At 43.7% G+C, this 11,399-nt stretch overlaps 1 long non-coding RNA gene across 1 annotated transcript; it reads right to left on the reverse strand.

Annotated features, from left to right (window-relative positions):
• Window positions 1-339: 339 nt before the first annotated feature.
• LOC123929014 lies at window positions 340-9,853 on the reverse strand. Its single transcript, XR_006815873.1, has 3 exons — window positions 9,716-9,853; window positions 1,083-1,215; window positions 340-398 (listed from the first exon to the last, which is right to left on the reverse strand). It is a non-coding gene; the product is annotated as an uncharacterized LOC123929014 (long non-coding RNA).
• Between the last annotated feature and the right edge of the window lie 1,546 nt (window positions 9,854-11,399).

Below are 11,399 nucleotides of genomic sequence, written 5' to 3' on the forward strand. Positions count from 1 at the left end.
TGTATCCTCAGACCCTATCCCTCTCCTTAGCTCCTAGAAGCTTCTTGTTGCCTCATTGTCTTTGGAACTTCCAGTCTGTGTGGATTCCCCACGGATATGCCCATTACATCTGATTTTCTCCTGCTAGTCTGTCTCCTGTCAATTTGATTCTAAGTCCAGATAGAAGGACCACAGGACAGAGGAAAGTCTTCCTCCCGGACAGTATGTATAATGGTTTGTAAAGTGGGAGCTGAGGAAGGGAGAGAAATTAAATTTCTAAAGCAAATTAAGTATTTCTTTCATTTGCAACTCAGTTGTTACACCAAAGTGTTTTACTTAATATTTAATTCAGCAGTTGAACAAATATTCCCCAGGTGATGATTTTGTCTTAGTTCTTTGAGAGCTGTAGGGTGTTCTCACTGCAGAAAAAGGAAAGAACAAAATTAAATAATGAAGAAATCCAGAGCTCAGCACAGTGGTTATCTTCTGGGGGTCGGCTCTGACCCCCAGAATATGATAGGTTGTCTTCTATTGTAAGGGCCTATTTGGCCAGAGCGATTTCATCTCAGTTGAACAGCCATTTTGTTGTCTATGCAGTAAAACTTAAACTGACCCTGCCTTCCCGCCCACCCCCAGAGGACTTACTTAATAGCAAGTCCAGGAAACCAGTTCCAGGTAACAGAGCCTGAATACAAGGGCAGGTCAGGCCAGGTGGAGACATCCAATCAGTGGGGGGTTGCCTACTGTCTCTCTAGCTACCAAGGAGTGTGGGCCCCACCTTTTGGGCGCCAATTCTGACCAAGTTGATAGGTTGGTTCAAATATCTACTATAGGGTAAATCGTAATTCAATTGGCCACCTGTGTGTGGCCAGGCTCAACCACATGGCCTTTGCCCTTTAAAAGTTAGTCTGTAAGGCAGGGAGGGGTCGCCCTCTCTGTAAGAGGCGGCACCAAACGGTCGGTTTGATTCTGGATGCTTGGCGCAAAATAAAGCTTTGCTTGACTTTCGCTTTGTATCAGTCTCATTCCTTTGATTACAGACCCATCACTCATCAATATTCTAGTGGTTAATGGTGTACTTAATGCCTTTAGGTAGCACGGACCTGTATTCAGTCTCCTTGTTACGGAACCTGGACTGGATCCCCCCAGGGATGAACCAAGCAGCACTTGGAGATCTTGGAGGATAGGAGGTTTGTGTGACACTGGCCGGCTCCAAGGAGAGTGATCTTCAAAGGTCTGAAGCACAAGCAAGGGGGTTAATTTATATACTAATGCTTCCGTACACATGGCGCACTTTTGGCACACACGGCAAGCAGGGCAGGAAGAAGAACATGGAAGGGCCCTGGGGCAGGGACTGGGATGCCCTGACGGCTTGATCGGCCATCTTAGAACACAGATTTTTCCTTATCATCCTTTCCATGGCTTCCAAAAAAAGAAAAAAGAAAAAAAGAAGCATGGGACACACCTGAAGAACTACCACATGAGATCAGAATGGGTTAAGCAATGACGATGGAGGCCTCTCCACGTTTTGTTGAAGCCATAGTCAGCCTGTATTGAGACTTGTAGGTAGAAGGAACAACTATGTTTGGAACACGACCACAATTCTCTATTTTCTCTTAATAGGCTAATCGTTTGTGGGTTTTTTTGTTTTGTTTTGTTTTTTGGGTTTTTGTTTTGTTTTTTTTTTGTTTTTTTTTGATGTGTGTCTAGCTTTGTAAATCATCTGGGGTTTTATTCTTTTTTTGTTAAAGATTTTTATTTATTTATTTGAGAGAGACTGAGCAAGAGAGCAGATTGGGGGTAGGGGTAGGAGCAGAGGGAGAGGAAGCAGATTCCCTGCTGAGCAGGGAACCCCATCCGGGGCTCTATCCCAGGACTTTGGGATCATGACCTGAGCTGAAGGCAGATGTTTAACCAACGGAGCCCCCAGGAACCCCATGAGGGTTTTATTCTGAAAAATAGGAGGTAAAGGTCTATTTTAACTTTCTCAACAATTTTTGAAATGAAACTCTGGTTCCAGACAATTTCTCTGGCAGTGTTTACCAACCATTTTATCTTGTCCACATGAGGAAAATACTCCTACCTGTGCAGAAATATGTGTGTAAGAGAAAGTTCATAGTTGCACTTCTAGTAATAAAATAAAAACTTAATTCAGAAATCTATCATGACTTAGATGTGTTTTAATGGTATCTGAGCTGCTTTGGCTTCACCTTCTTGAATCTGTAGCCTAATACTTGAGTTGGTTTGGGAAAATTCCTCTCTCTTCCTCCAAATAACCGCTGCCATCCCATTCAGACTCTCCTTGGTTTCCAGGAATTCGTGTTATATGTATGGTAAACAGGTTGACTACATCACACATACTTCTTGTGCTCTGTCCCCTCTTTCCTTTCTTCTCTTTTTGTGCTTTAGTTTGAATATTTACTGATGACTTGTCTGTGAGTTCGCTGATTCACTAAGAGAGGTGTTTACAGACCCGTCTCACTCTTCAGACTTTGCGAGGACAGCGAGGACAGCGTGTGTAGCTCCTAAAATCCTTTAGCAATTCAATCTGCCCCCTGCTGCTTCCCACCAGATTTCTTGAAGGGCCAGTCTGCATGCCCACTGAGGTATACACCAACTATTTCAGGACTATTTGTGTGTAGAATTGGGGGCTCACACTTTGTGGTTCCTTCCTCTCCTGGATTCATTTCCAGTCACTTACGGAAGCCATGAATTCTGAACTCCATCCCCTAAATTCAGTACGACTGTTCACTTTCTGCTTAGGCTCTATTCCCAGAATTGGAAAGCATTTCCCTTAGGGGGAAAGCTGGATAATATGGAGCTTGTTTAACATGCACCCTTCTTTCAAGAGTCATGGCCCAGCCCACTTTTGTACGCTTTAGCTGTCCTCCACTGCCTTTGAATATCACCACCCTCCCCCCAAATTTCGTAATTATTATCACCAAGAAGGTTACTTTGACAAAACTATCTTGTCACGGTCAAACTGGCTTACGTTGATAAGGCTTTGTACATTGCTTTCAGAAGAGTAAGATAGGACTTTAAAAGTTGACACGATCAATGATGACTCAAATCAATAAATGGAATGACAGTATTGTGTGTTGGGGTTGATTTTGGGGTTGATGCCATTTTGAATACGTATGAGAGGCTGGAAAGCACATGGCTTGTGGACTTCTGGTTCCTTTGGCAGGAAAGAGCACTATGGGGCAGCAACCTGTCCCCAGTGCAGAGACTAAGTGTGTTTAGAACATATGTTGACACTTAGAAGTTGCCTCTAAATCTACAGGCATAACACTTTTGCAATCCTTCTCTGTTGGAATACATTTCTAGCTGGGGACTGCCAAAAAGCTTGGGGCAGATTCTCGGAAGAAGGAGACATTTGATGCCACCCAGGTGGCTGGAAATAGAAAGCAAGTATTTATTCATGCACAACCACTGAATTGTAGCTTCTAGAAGCATTCTGGAAGTGAGAGTCCATGGATATTTCGAAATCAGACCAAAAGATGGTACCCTTTGAAAATTTAGTTTGGCAAATGAAAATTTAAAAAAAAAATACAGAAAGGTGTCCTCTATGTCAGTTTCAGAAGTGTAAGGCAGAGAAAAGAACGATGCTGTATTAATGACCTTACAGAACATCTTCATGGTGGTTGGAGGGACTTTTGTTGTTAAATTGTTTTCAGTTTTGAAAAATTGGCAAAGGAATCGCATGTGTTTTTCTGGGAAAGATGGAGACTTTTTACAATGTTCTCGAGACAGTTGCAAACAAAGCCTTTTTTAGATTTTTTTTTTTTTAATTTGACAGACAGAGATTTCAAGTAGTCAGAGAGGCAGGGAAAGAGGGAGGGAAAGCAGGCTCCCTGCTGAGATGAGAGCCGGATTCCGGGCTTGATACCAGGACCCTGGGATCATGACCTGAGCTGAAGGCAGAGGCTTAACCCACTGAGCCACCCCGGCACCCCAAAGCCTTTTTTGTTGATGTACATAACAGGATAGAGTCTGAGGCATTTTTGTTTTTTCACTCTTTCTTTCCTAGGTAGTAAAAGCTACTGGCTAAAGAGGCAGAAAGTAAAATAAGGCTCTAACCCATGAGATTTTCTGCCCCAATGTTACATGTAGGTGTAGTGAGTTGACTTTCTAATACCTAGCATTAAGGTTAACTATTTCTTCCCATCATGAACCAAGAAGCTCCCCTGTAGGAATTCAGTTAAAATCCTGCCATGCTTAGAAGTTGTAATGCATGGGAATATTTTTTCCTCTGTTCTTTTTTTATGATGCTTTCCCCAAAAGGAGTGATGTTACTCTAAGTAGAAGTGGGGTTTAGTTCGTGGGATAGAAGAAGAGGGGAAAAAAATGTAACTAGTATTTTTTAGAAAGAAAGTACTATATGGAGTCCTCAAGCTCTGAGCACCTTATGGGAGATGTACAGGGGAAATACTCAGAGGCAGATGGGCAGTTGCCAAGGGATAGTAATATTGCCTACCTTGCAACTTTTCTTAGGGCTGGTTGTGTTTCCTTAATTCTTAGAGTTAAGGCTTGTGCTACTCAGTTGTGAATTGTTGGAAATACTCTCAGTATCGTTTGTTCTCTGTACAGTGTGTGTTCATAACAGAAGACGTTGATACTTTTTATCCCATGCTGAACAACAATCTACTGTTTATTCCATGTGATATTGGAAAGTGCCTCTGCCCTCTAGGCAAACTACTCCTGACGTGTCAGACAACAGAAGCTCTTGAATTGGCTTTGTGAGTTTCTGCCTCGGCGTCTTCATTCCATGGATCCTCATGCAACCATTATTCTGCATGTGAATGTGGGTTCCCAGCCAGTGAGGATGTGCCAGGTTGATTTCATTATTACAACACCTTATCCAAGTCTTGCTTCATTCAATCATCTCTTCTGTAACCACCACAACAAAGAGGAAAGGATGGGTGTGTCATGCTTCATGGGTCCCATTCAATGTTCGTATCTTTTCCATAAGAGTTCTAGGCAGGTGGGACCTGCAGCACCTGCCAGTTAGTGCTAGTAAAATTTCTGATGATGTGCGTTCCCTGCATCTGATCACCAAGACACAGTCTTAAGCCACACACATCCTACATAGCATAGTAAGACTAGGACGGGTTCAAGTCCCAGCATAGACACTGGGGTGATCCAATGTCCAAACAAGCAACAACATTAATGAAAGAACAAATATAAGTAAAATTCAAAAGAGTAACTTCTGATGCCTTAAGCTGTTGAACTAAAATGGGATCTTTTTTTTTTTTTAAGATTTTATTTATCTTTTTGACAGAGAGAGAGGCAGGGAGAGCAGGAACACAAGCAGGGGGAGTGGGAGAGGGAGAAGCAGCCTTCCCCCTGAGCAGGGAGTCTGATGTGGGGTTTGATCCCAGGACCCTGGGATCATGACCTGACCTGAAGGCAAGATGCTTAACAACGGAGCCACCCAGGAGCCTCAAACTAAAATGGGATCTTAAGGGCGCCTGGGTGGCTCAGTGGGTTAAGCATCTGCCTTTGGCTCAGGTCTTGATCCCAGGGTCCTGAGATCAATCCCCGCACAGGGCTCCCTGCTTGGGAGTATACCAAAAAAGTATTTTGTATTAATGGTATTCTCATATCAGTTGATAGACAATAGACATTGACCTTTGTAATAAGGCCTAGATATTTTTAGTGACTTTTTATTACTACTAGGCTTCATTTGAGCATTAGAAGGTTTAATTGCTATTACAATTTTGGAGAATTGTTAGGTCTATACATTGATTTTGATGTGTTACATGTTAATTACTTGGGGATTGCAAACTTCGATATTTAACCACTATTTCAGTCCACAAACACTGACATACTTTCATTATTCAGGAATTTCAGATCATACTTGGAAACTCTGAAGCAGTGCTGCATTGGGGGTGAGGGATAGGGTCTTTCACAATTGTATTTGAGGTGGGAGGCTCTCTAAGCAAGATTTCGTGATTCTAGATACCACTGGTAGCTGAATGCTCTGCCTGGGTTGGAGGTACACTGGGACTGCAGAGATCTGCAGAGGAAGATAAACAGATAAACTTCTATCTGTTGGTAGTCTCAAAATTCTGTGTCTTCTCCATCTCCTTCCCACTACCAGCCGGTCCACCTGGAGTTAGGCAGACACTTGAGGTCCGTAAGCTGGAGAAGACAGCTCTAGGTGTTTACAGGGGAGGGGGCATATTAATGAGGCAGGCTAACTATTATGATAAAGAGACCCAAATCACTTTGATTTAATACTCAGAGATTAATGCTCCTTCCATGTGATACAGAGTTGTTTCATCGGAGGTCCACAGAAGTCAAAGGTTCAGGGCTACAATTCAGAGGTCCATGGACTCGGAGGGTGGGGACACAATGGCATCTTTATTTCCATGAATCCCAGCTAAAAATTAACATGATTTTCCCAAATGAATGTGGTTTGTTGCCAGCGAACAGAGAGACATTTGTTCATGGCCTACAGTGTGTGTGTGGTTGAGATAGTGAGTTATTTTAGGAAGAGACCAAAACGGTCTCACATAGTCCCACCTGGCTATGGATCCCCAAAGACAAGGATGAGAAGGGAAGAGCAGGTGAGAAAGAAGAGTTCAAAGGGTGAGAGGGGAAGCCACAGCTTGGAGGAATGCGCTGGGCTGTAGGAACGTTTTAAGGGTTTTCTAACTTGCCTGCAACCTGGCCTGCAGGCAGGAAGGGCATAGGGGCTCTTGTCTGGCTCAAGGTGGGACAATTCCAGTATGACCACGAGGTCTTTTCCCGTCCATATTTTACCACAGGCATCTCGTACAGACAGGATTGGGCAGGGAATATGTTTTTGTCTTTCCCGTGACTGTCAGGCAATGTGCTGAGTCTCTGGTTATTGTCTAATGATTTCAAACTAATGTTGCTCAGGTCTCAAAGGAATCCCACCATCCATCATCCCAAGACGGGCACGTAGGTCCACTCTAGAGCGAGAGTGCCCTTCCAGAATCTACTCCAGACTCCCAGGTGAGTTTCCTTCCCACTGGGGCCAAGTCAATGTGCACGCATAGACCTGCCTCCTGCTCTAATTGTCCCCTCCCTCTGCCTCCACTTCTCCCTCCTTTCAGCCCTGCTCACTCTCTTCTGTTCCTCACACCTGCCAGGCAGCCTCCCACCCCAGCACCTTGCTCTGCACTTGTTTCTTCTGCTGCAAGAGTCTTTATGTGCTTGACTACCTGACTGCTTCACCTTCTGCACGTCCTGGCCCAGATCACACCTGATCGAATCGACTGAACCTCTCTATTTGTGCGACTTCTCTTGATTGGCCCTCGATGTGCCCTCGATTTTTTTTTTTTTTTAAGATTTTATTTATTTATTTGACAGACAGAGATCACAAGCAGGCAGAGAGGCAGGCAGAGAGAGAGAGAGAGAGAGGAGGAAGCAGGCCCCCCGCTGAGCAGAGAGCCCAATGCGAGGCTCAATCCCAGGACCCTGAAATCATGACCCGACCTGAAGGCAGAAGCTTTAACCCACTGAGCCACCCAGGCTCCCCTGAAGTTCATTCTTTTTGAATATTTACAAGAAGGCACAAGGGTCCGAGTTGTTTCCCATGGCAGAGCAACCGAAAAGGCTGTTCCTGAGTGCCCAGAATCTGCTTGTCATGGAAAACAGAACCTAGGTGTGGGAGCTGCAGGGAACAGTGACTTTCAAGCTTAAGCAAGGGAGTGTGTTTGGCCCTAGATCCAAAATCAGCATCTAGTTTTGAACGGAAACTGAGCTTAGAGATGATGCTATGATATATTAATTTTTAAAAATTAAGAGATCAGCATGCTCCATCCTCTGTGATGTGTGGTCTGTCCAAACAACAGGGGCCTTGGGCCCCACCTGCCAGGGCTGGAATTCTGGCTCTGCTCTTCCAAATCATTGTTTGGAACCATTGTTGTGAGGTCCCCCCTCATTCTTCTTCTCTGAGATGGGGTTTCATTTGCTGCTGGCTCATAGCCACCTCCTATGAATTGCCTCCTATGAATTGCCAGTGGCCACATGGCAGCCACTTCACCATCCCCCCAGGGTGTCCAGCCATCAATAGGCATGGGCCACACTCCCCTCGAATGCACCAAGGCTGGGGCAACTCATTCTCCAGAGCTCCTCATGGAAGAGGCTGGAACTGTTCTCCAGTCAATCCCACTCTTTGTCGAGTTTTCTCCTCTTCTCTGCCCCCCTTCTTTTTCCTTGTTTTTATTTATAAAGATTTTTTATTGATTTATTTTTGCAAGAGAGAGAGAAAGAGTGAGCACATGAGTGGGAGGAGGGACAGAGGGAGAAGTAGACACCTCCCTCCAACCTCTCCCCTCTGCCTAGCCAAGCAAGGAGCCTTCAGGACTCAATCCCAGGATCCTGGGATCATGATCAGAGCCAGCGGCAGATGCTTAAGCGACTGAACCACCCAGGTACCCTGAGAGATAGCTCTTCGTATAAGGCCACCACCAGTCCTATCTGTTATGACCTCATTTAACCTTAATTACACCCTGAAAGGCCCGTCTCTAAATACGGTTGCATTGGGGGTGAGAGCTTCCCCATACAAATTTGGAGTGGAGCATAGACACAATTCAGCCCACACCACCATCTTTTATAATGCGTCCATTTGGATATAATAGAGACAGCAAGTATCTTTAAAAAATAACACTATATTAATTTTGTTAACTTCTCTTAAACCAAGGTATAGATCTGCCAAATGTCATTAGTTTGAAATTTGGCCTATTTTGTCCTGAACTGTGTTGATCCTCCAAGAACGTCACTTTGGTTGTTGTTGAGGTCGCTTCAAATTTGTAACAGTGAAACGATGTCATTGGCAGAGAGAAGAATGCTTCTCTTTGTATTTGCTAAGGCAGAGGTCTTGGTTTACAAGTTGCAACAGCTGTGCAACATCTCCAAAACCCAGGAAATGTGGAAGGATTTGAAATTAAACCACACACAAGTGTGGTTCTGTCTTTGTGTGCTCTTTGGAGCATGGGGGAAAACTTGAGTGACAACTTGTTGAGCTGAGCCTCAGTTTACTCATCTTTAAAGGATGGAAAAGTACCCTTGTTCATTGTGTGACGTTGGTAATCAAGTAATATAAGGACGTTCCTAATGTAATATAAAGTATTTTACCTACCAGTTGGTAGGAGTGGGAGTCACATTTCGCGTACCAAGAGGAACTAAAGAAAGTCTTCTCCTTGTGTTGAATTCTTTCACCTTTTATAAGAATTTCGTCCCTCCCCAGATTCAAATACAGAGGCTCTTCTGTTCCTTGTTAAAGATTTGCCATTCAGAGGGTTTAATGACCAAGTTTCTGGGAACCAGGCCAAGAGCCTAGGACAACCCTCTTGTGTCATTCTAGCTTTTTCAGCATTCCCTCAAAGTTTTAGAAATGAAGAAAGAGATCTTTTTAGGTAATGAATTTAAACCTAATTTTTTTTTTAAATAAAATTAAGTATTTCTTCACTGAAGTTGGGTCTCACAGAATTTCAGCTCTATGCTAAGTTCAGAGGAATGAGTATCACAACGAGGAAAAAGACATAGCAAATACCTATCATAGAGCACAGACTATGAGTGTGTAAATATTTAAACTGTGGCAAAATACACGTAACCTAAAATTTGCCATCTTAACCATTTTTACATTTTACACCTACAGGTAGGTGACGCCCATGATGCCATGCAGCCATCATCCCTTTCCGTCCCCACAACTAACTTTTCATCTGGCAAAACTGAAACTCTGTACCCATTAAACACTCACCTGCCATTCCTTCTCTGCCTTCTTGAAGCTGAAGGGATTTGGAGCACAGGCAATCTGAGAATGGCTTCTTTCTAGCTTTGTGACCCCACAACCTTGTCAAACCTTGGTTTTCCTCTTCCATCCTGCTCACCGGCTGGGTTGCCGGGAACTCAAGAAGTGGCAGTAGGTGCTCTCCTGAATCCTAATATTCTTTACACACAGAGTCTGTCGAAGCAGAAAGGCATATTCAGCTGTGTGCAATGTTTGAAATGAACCAGAGTAAAGGTCCTGTCTCATAGAATCTAAACGTCACTGTCAGGCAGGTCACAGCTTACTGAGTATCTGTTCCAGCCGATCTGATGCAGAGAATTCAGACACGGACAGATGATGGGTCAATGTAATGATTTTTTTTTTCCCCAGGATAGTAAATCAATCTTCACAGAAGGTTAATACATTGACCACGACCATACAACTACTGGTGAACCCTGCCAGGATTAGAACCCAGACTGGCCATCATCAAGTTGGTGGTCTCCTCACAACCCCGAGTTGCCTGAGCAGTCACCAGACACTGAGCGAGGATACAACGGACCTAGAAAACTCAGTCCTTCTCCTAGCTTTCCTCACAACTTTATAAAGAAGGCAAATTATGGATCGTTAATGCCAGCCCAGGAAGAGAGCAGAACCATCAGATGTTCCACTGCCTAGTCTCAACAAGCATGCCATCAGTGAGAATTTTCGGGAAAAAAGAATACATTGTGCATTACGCAGAACTGACAAAGTGATGCCTTTGAGCCTGCCTTTGGAGAAAATGTACAATGTGGAGAAAAGGAAGATCATCTAGTTAAGGAGAAGCGAAAGAGCATAAGAGCGCATAATAATTCTGCTGTAATATTAAGGAATGTCTTCTGAGTCTACAACAAAGCTAGAGCAGAACACCTGGTTCTTGTGCTAATGAAGTTTTAATCCAGGTAAGGCAAGAAAACAGGGTCTTTAAGAAACAATTCAAGACCCCATCCCATCACTGAATATATTTTTTTGGACAAAAGAAGCCCATTACTTAGTTGCACCATTCTGAAAAGGCAGTTCTGATCCTAGAACAACCTTCTAAACGTAACTATGGCGATAATAAATCCTCTCCAAGACAGGTGACCCATTTCCTCCCTTTCCTACCTCCATCCTTTCACCACAGCCACTTGGAAGACATTTCGAGTTTCAAATAAGGAAGGGCTTTGAAAATGTCTCTTTGGTTCACTGAGCTAAAAGGCCCATGTTCTGCGTAAGAAAAGGATGGTCAGTCTTTGAGTGTGATCTGGGGTGGGACCTGCAGTATCGGAGTCAGCAAGTTGCCACACAACAATATGGCGGAATGGAAAGGATCATTTCCAGTGACCCTTTTCACAGGTTTGGTTTTGTTTTGGTTTTGTTTTGGTAGTCCTTTGACCTGTATGTCTTCCCAGGGTGGATCCTTCAAGTGAGCTGTGACTGCTCAGTCAAGTGTCTTCTGCAATAGTATTTCATAGTTGACAACATTTGCTCCAGACAAAGACAAAAAAGCCACATCTACAACCTCAGTTGTGTTACATTCAGGCTGCACATATTTCAAGGAGTCGAGGAATGAGGTTCATTACTGAAAAAAAATTCATGGTTGCCACATTTGGAAGAATGTGGAACTGTTAAAGATAGGTAGGTGGTTAAGTTCAGAGGA

This window comes from Meles meles, chromosome 18 (genome assembly GCF_922984935.1).
Source record: "Meles meles chromosome 18, mMelMel3.1 paternal haplotype, whole genome shotgun sequence".
Lineage (NCBI taxonomy): Eukaryota > Metazoa > Chordata > Mammalia > Carnivora > Mustelidae > Meles > Meles meles.